The following is a 5,551-nucleotide window of genomic DNA, read 5'->3' on the forward strand; positions in this document are numbered from 1 at the left end:
TTCATCTTTCCGAAAGCAATCTACAGATTCAATGCAATCCCCATCAAAATTCCAACTCAATTCTTCATAGTTAGAAAGAGCAATTTGCAAATTCATTTGGTAGAACAAGGAAACCCAGGGTAGCCAAAACTATTCTCAACAATAAAAGAACTTCTGGGAGAATCACCATCCCTGACCTCAAGCTGTATTGAGGAGCAATAGTGATAAAAACTGTATGCTATTGGTACAATGACAGGCAAGAAGATCAATGGAATAGAATTGAAGACCCAGAAATGAACCCACAAACTTATGGTCACTTGATCTTTGGCAAAGGAGCTAAAACCATCCAATCTAAGAAAGACAACATTTTCAACAAATGGTTCTGGTTCAACTGTCACTCTGCATGTAGAAGAAGGAAAGCAATTCATTCTTATATCCTTGCACAAAGCTCAAGACCAAGTTAAGCAAGGGCCTCCACATAAAACCAGATGCAATGAAACTAACAGAAGAAAAATGGGGAACAGCCTCGAATACATGGGCACGGGGAAAAGTTCTTGAACAGAATAACAATGGCTTAGTCTCTAAGTCAGCAATAGATAAAAGGGACCTCATAAAACTGCAAAGCTTCTGTAAGGCAAAGGACACTGTCAATAGGACAAAATTGCAACCAACACATTGGGGAAAGATCCTCACCAATCCTATACCTGACAGAGGACTAATATCCTATATATCTAAAATCTTAAGAAGTTTGACTCCTCCTCTGAGCACCCACTGCCCAGTGTGCGAACTACTCACCGGGTGATGGCTCTGGGAGATGGCAGAGCAAGAGAGGCTGCGGCTCTGCGGGGGAACAAGGAGGGACCTTCTGGGAAAACGAAACTGAAACTTTGCCTCTAGGGTCTTTAGGGCAGGGCTCACCTTTGCTCTTCCTTGGTTGTGCAGCGCCCCTGAGCCCCAAGCGAGCCAGATCCAGACAGCCATGGCTTCCAGTCCGGACCCGCTATGGTTGCAGTAGTCCATCCCCAGGGCGCACAGGAAGCTGGAGATATACTTCCAGAGCCAGGCCTCGGGAGGCGGGGAGTGCTTTGCCCAACCCGTGGGCCCCAGCACCCCAGATACCTAAGAGGTGAAGTTCCTAGAAAAAGCAGATAAGGAGAAAGTGTTGGAAAAGAGAGAACACAAGATGTTGGTCGATAACAAACCTGTGACCATTGTCCTGGAAACTACTAAAAAGCCAGTAGATGACCTGAGACTCAGACTTCCATCCTTGACACAGCCAGCTGAGACAACACGTTCCAAACCTCCGTCCTTGACAGAGTCTCTCTGGACGAAGCACTGTGTGATGAGATACATCCCCAAGAAGGGCTCGTTTCTAACTCTGTTGACTCAGTTGTCCAAAAGGTCTTTCTTGCTGTGACCGCTGAGCTGAACTGTGACCTGCTGTCTAAAGAGCAGAGAGCATCTATAACCACGGTCTGCCCTCATGTCAAAAGCACGGGTGACGGAAGGTGTGTGGCAACTTCACAGATACTGAAAAGATACATCACTTCTTCAGTGAGCAGCTTTTGGAAAGTGAGCAGAATCGGAAGGGAAGTCAGCAGAAACGGAAGTACGCCTCACAGAAATACACACCTCCCGACGTGGAGCGGGAGCCCCCTGATCAGAGCAGTTTTGAAGTTCCTGGGCTTCTCCTTGAATATTTCAAGAATGTTTATCCAGGTAGACTAGGATTCATAGAGAAAAAATTTGGTGCAAACATTGAAATCCAAGATAGTGCTCCCAATATGGTCACTGTAGGCTTCCCCTCCAGCCCACCAGGCAGCTTAGAAGAAGCGAGTCAGTCTTTTGTCAGAGACTTTCAGAAATGCACGCAGTCTCTGAAGCAAGATTATATCTCTTTAGAGGAGCACCAGAGAGCAACGGAGGTCAGACAAGAGCTGAATTGCTGCTTCCCAAAGCTCTTAATAAAGGGACAGGGAAGAACGCTGACTCTCCTCGTCTCTCCTTGCTGATATCTCAGCTGCCACAGAAAATGTCTCCCAAGCTCTTGTCCTGACCCCTGTGAAAATAACCGCATCACATCTGGGTACATGACGGGCATCGAGGTCGAGTTGACACGCTTTAAGCTTCTAGAACCTGAACTGCTCCAGTAAATCTCAGAGATCGAGCAGAAGTTTAACCCGTGTGACCAAGTCCAGGAAAAAGGCCAGAAAACCTGCATTACCTTTGTCCCCAAGGATAAAGACTTAGACCTGTCTGTGCAGTCTTACACGGGTTTTACTGATGCCTTCCAGAGTGCCACGTGGCAACTGAGGACAGAAGTTCTGTCGCTGTAACGGTTGGGCAAGGAGAGAGCTCACTTACACAATACCAAGTTTGCCGACAACTTTAAAAAATAGCACCCGAATGTGCACTTTGTGACATCTCAGGAGTCAGTGACCTTGACTGGTTTGCCACATCACCTTGGGCAGGCAATGCAGTACGTCTCCAAAAGAATGGGACTAACCCGGTCATCTGGAGAGAAACTGGCTATGAATCAGGAAACCACCATGGAGATCAACAGTAGTGACTTGAATGCGGCCTTACCTGCTCCCGGAGGCTCTGCTGGCAGCCCTACAGCTTCGAAGGGGACCGAGGACTACTGTGTCATCTACATGGATACCATCAGCAACAACCAAGTGCTCCCTAAGTGCAAGCATGAATTCTGCTCCTCGTGTATCAGCAAAGCCATGCTTATCAAGCCTGTCTGTCCTGTGTGTCTGACTTTCCTATGGCGTCCAGAAAGGGAACCAGCCAGAGGGAACTATGTCTTACTTCATTCAAAAAGAGTCACTTCGGGTTATGAAGGCTGTGGTACCATTGTGGTTCATTATGATATAAAAGATGGCATCCAAACAAAAGAGCAACCAAACCCAGGAAAGGGTTATCATGGAACACAGCAAACTGCATACTTGCCTGATAATACTGAGGGAAGAAACACAAACTGACTTTCACAATAGGATACTCTCAAGCAACAGGAGTCTCAGATGTCATTACATGGAATGATATTCATCACAAAACATCCAGGTTTGGAGGACCAACAAATTTTGGCGACCCTGATCCTGATGACCTGAAACATGTCAAGGAGGAGCTGAAAGCAAAAGGCATTGAGTAAGGAAACTGCAGGGAAGTTGTCTGTCCACTCCCAAAAAGACATGCGTCAGGGGGCTGGATAGTACAGACAAAATCTGTTTCTAGAACAACTTCATAACATTTTTCACGTTAAGTAGTCTGCTTGTCAGTCATTTCTAGAGTGCCACTCTTTCATGGAAGGCAAACTCTACAGGCACAGGCTGGGGGAAATGGCTCTGTCTACAAATCATGAAGAAATGAGCTCAGATCTGCAATCATCCATGGAAAAGCCTGGTGTGTTGGCATGCACTTGTAGTCTTAGCACTGGTGAGTAGAGACAGGAGGATTCCTGGAACTTACTGGCCAGATAGCCTAGTCAAAACCACAAGCTCCGGGTTCACTGAGAGACCTTATCTCCAGAAATAAGGTGGATTGGGGCATGGTGATGCATGCCTTTACTGTCAGAACTTAGAAGGCAGAAGCGGGCAATCTCTGTGAGTTCCAGACCTCGCCTGGTCTACAGTGCCCAAGTCCCAGGACAGCCAGCTAGCTATACATAGTGAGACTTTGTCACAAAACAAATATAAATAAAGATATCTAACATCATCCTCTGTCCTGCATACACACCTCCACAAACACACACACACACACACACACACACACACACACACACACGGGTGGGGGGTAGAAAAGAAAACTTTATAGTTTTATAGGATTTCAATTTTTGCTGAAGAAATCTGATGTCATCCATGTGTTATGGTTGGGGTGTTAGGTGAAGTCTGTAATCATCTTCTATGTCCTTACTTGAGCCTTTGTCAATAATAGAACCTTCCCTGGCTTTTGTTTGTTTTGTTTGAGAAAGGGTCTCACTGCATAGCTCTGGAACTCGGTTTGTGGACCAGCTTGGTCTTGAACTTAGATCTGCCTGTATCAGTCTCCTGAGTGCTGGCATTGCCTGTTTTCTGTTTGTTTGTTTGTTTGTTTGTTTGTTTGTTGGGGGTTTTTTGGTTGTTGCTTTTTTTGGTTTGGTTTGGTTCGGTTTAATTTGGTTTTGATGTTGGGACTTAAACCCTAGGCCAGTGAGTTCTGTCCCATAATTCTTTTTCATGTCTATCTCTGTAGCAATACATTAGTTGTTTNTTTTTTAATCTCTTCCTGAACCCTTGTGTAAATATGAACTGTAAAAACAGGTTTGGCTGGGAAAGACCCATATTTCCTTCCCTACCCATAGCAAGAAAAGTTTCCAGGAGATCAGGCAACTTTTGGTAATAAATAGAACAAGAAGACTCATATTTTTCAGGACACAGAGCCTAGGAAATACTGTGTGATTACTGCCTGACTCAAGATACTAGTAGCTCAGCAGAGGAGTGAATATATACAAAGATATGTTCCCCAAATCTTCGGGAGAGAGATGGCTTGATACTGTGGCATTCATTTGGAAAATAGTTTCTTCCCCCAACTTGTGCTGATTAGACTCTGACTAAGACTTGAATTTGGGCTCTTCTCTCCCATGATCCATGGAACCTGTCCTAGAGGGTGTGCTTGCCCTGCCACAGAAGTGCAACATGGTTTTGACATTTTTCCCACACATTATGTTGTACTTTCTGAATATATACTGTTTCAAGTTTTAACGGGTAGATAGCCTTGCCTTAGTTTAATATTTCACAATAATTGTTACCTGCAATGTAGTAGCTTTTTGTTTTTTAATCCTTTGAGTGAACCCCAACAGTCTGTTATCTCATATATAGTCTTTCTCATCCTTTCCCTGGAGAGGAGTAAAGGAGAAAGTTAAACCTACTATAGAGTTTGTATGGCATATCACAGTTCACTGTAAGTGGTTCTCCAAGTTAGAAGAAAATCACAGCAGGCAATGACCTGGTGATTTGTGCTCCAGCCACTCGCCAAAATGGTAGATGACACCTTGACCTTCTCCTTAGGACATACATGCACATACATAAACCCATTTTGGCCAGATATTAATAGGAAGTATTTATCAAGTACTTATCCTGTAAGTACTTTACATTGATAGGATCAGTACGATTAATAGCCCTATTCTTTAAACAGAAAACTCATGTACAGAGCATGGTAGTCAATCATTGAAGGTGACATAACCAATAAGCAGAAATGCTAACTTTTACTTTCATCCCCATTTTGTTTTGTTGTTGTTGTTGTTTTGATTTTTTGTTTGTTTTTGAGACAGGGTCTCATGTAACCTAGACCGGCCTCTCCCTATGTAGTCAATGCTATTCTTGAAATTTGACCCTCCTGTCTCACCTCCTGCCTAGGTTCTTGCGTGTATCCTAGGCAGAGCTCTCAGGATCTGCTTCTGCAGCCTTCCAAGTGCAAGGCATGCACCACCATGCCTGCCTTCTGCATCTGGTTTAGACCTTTTCCTTTTGATGATTCACCAAGTGTTTATCATTAAGACTAACTGATCATTTTCTGTCTTCTAATATTGTAA

At 44.3% G+C, this 5,551-nt stretch overlaps 1 pseudogene; it reads left to right on the forward strand.

The window, feature by feature from the left end:
• Positions 1 to 958: 958 nt before the first annotated feature.
• On the forward strand, positions 959 to 3,133 carry LOC110313957 (annotated as a pseudogene).
• Positions 3,134 to 5,551: the final 2,418 nt, after the last annotated feature.

The sequence above is a fragment of the Mus pahari genome, chromosome 2 (genome assembly GCF_900095145.1).
Source record: "Mus pahari chromosome 2, PAHARI_EIJ_v1.1, whole genome shotgun sequence".
Classification (NCBI taxonomy): domain Eukaryota; kingdom Metazoa; phylum Chordata; class Mammalia; order Rodentia; family Muridae; genus Mus; species Mus pahari.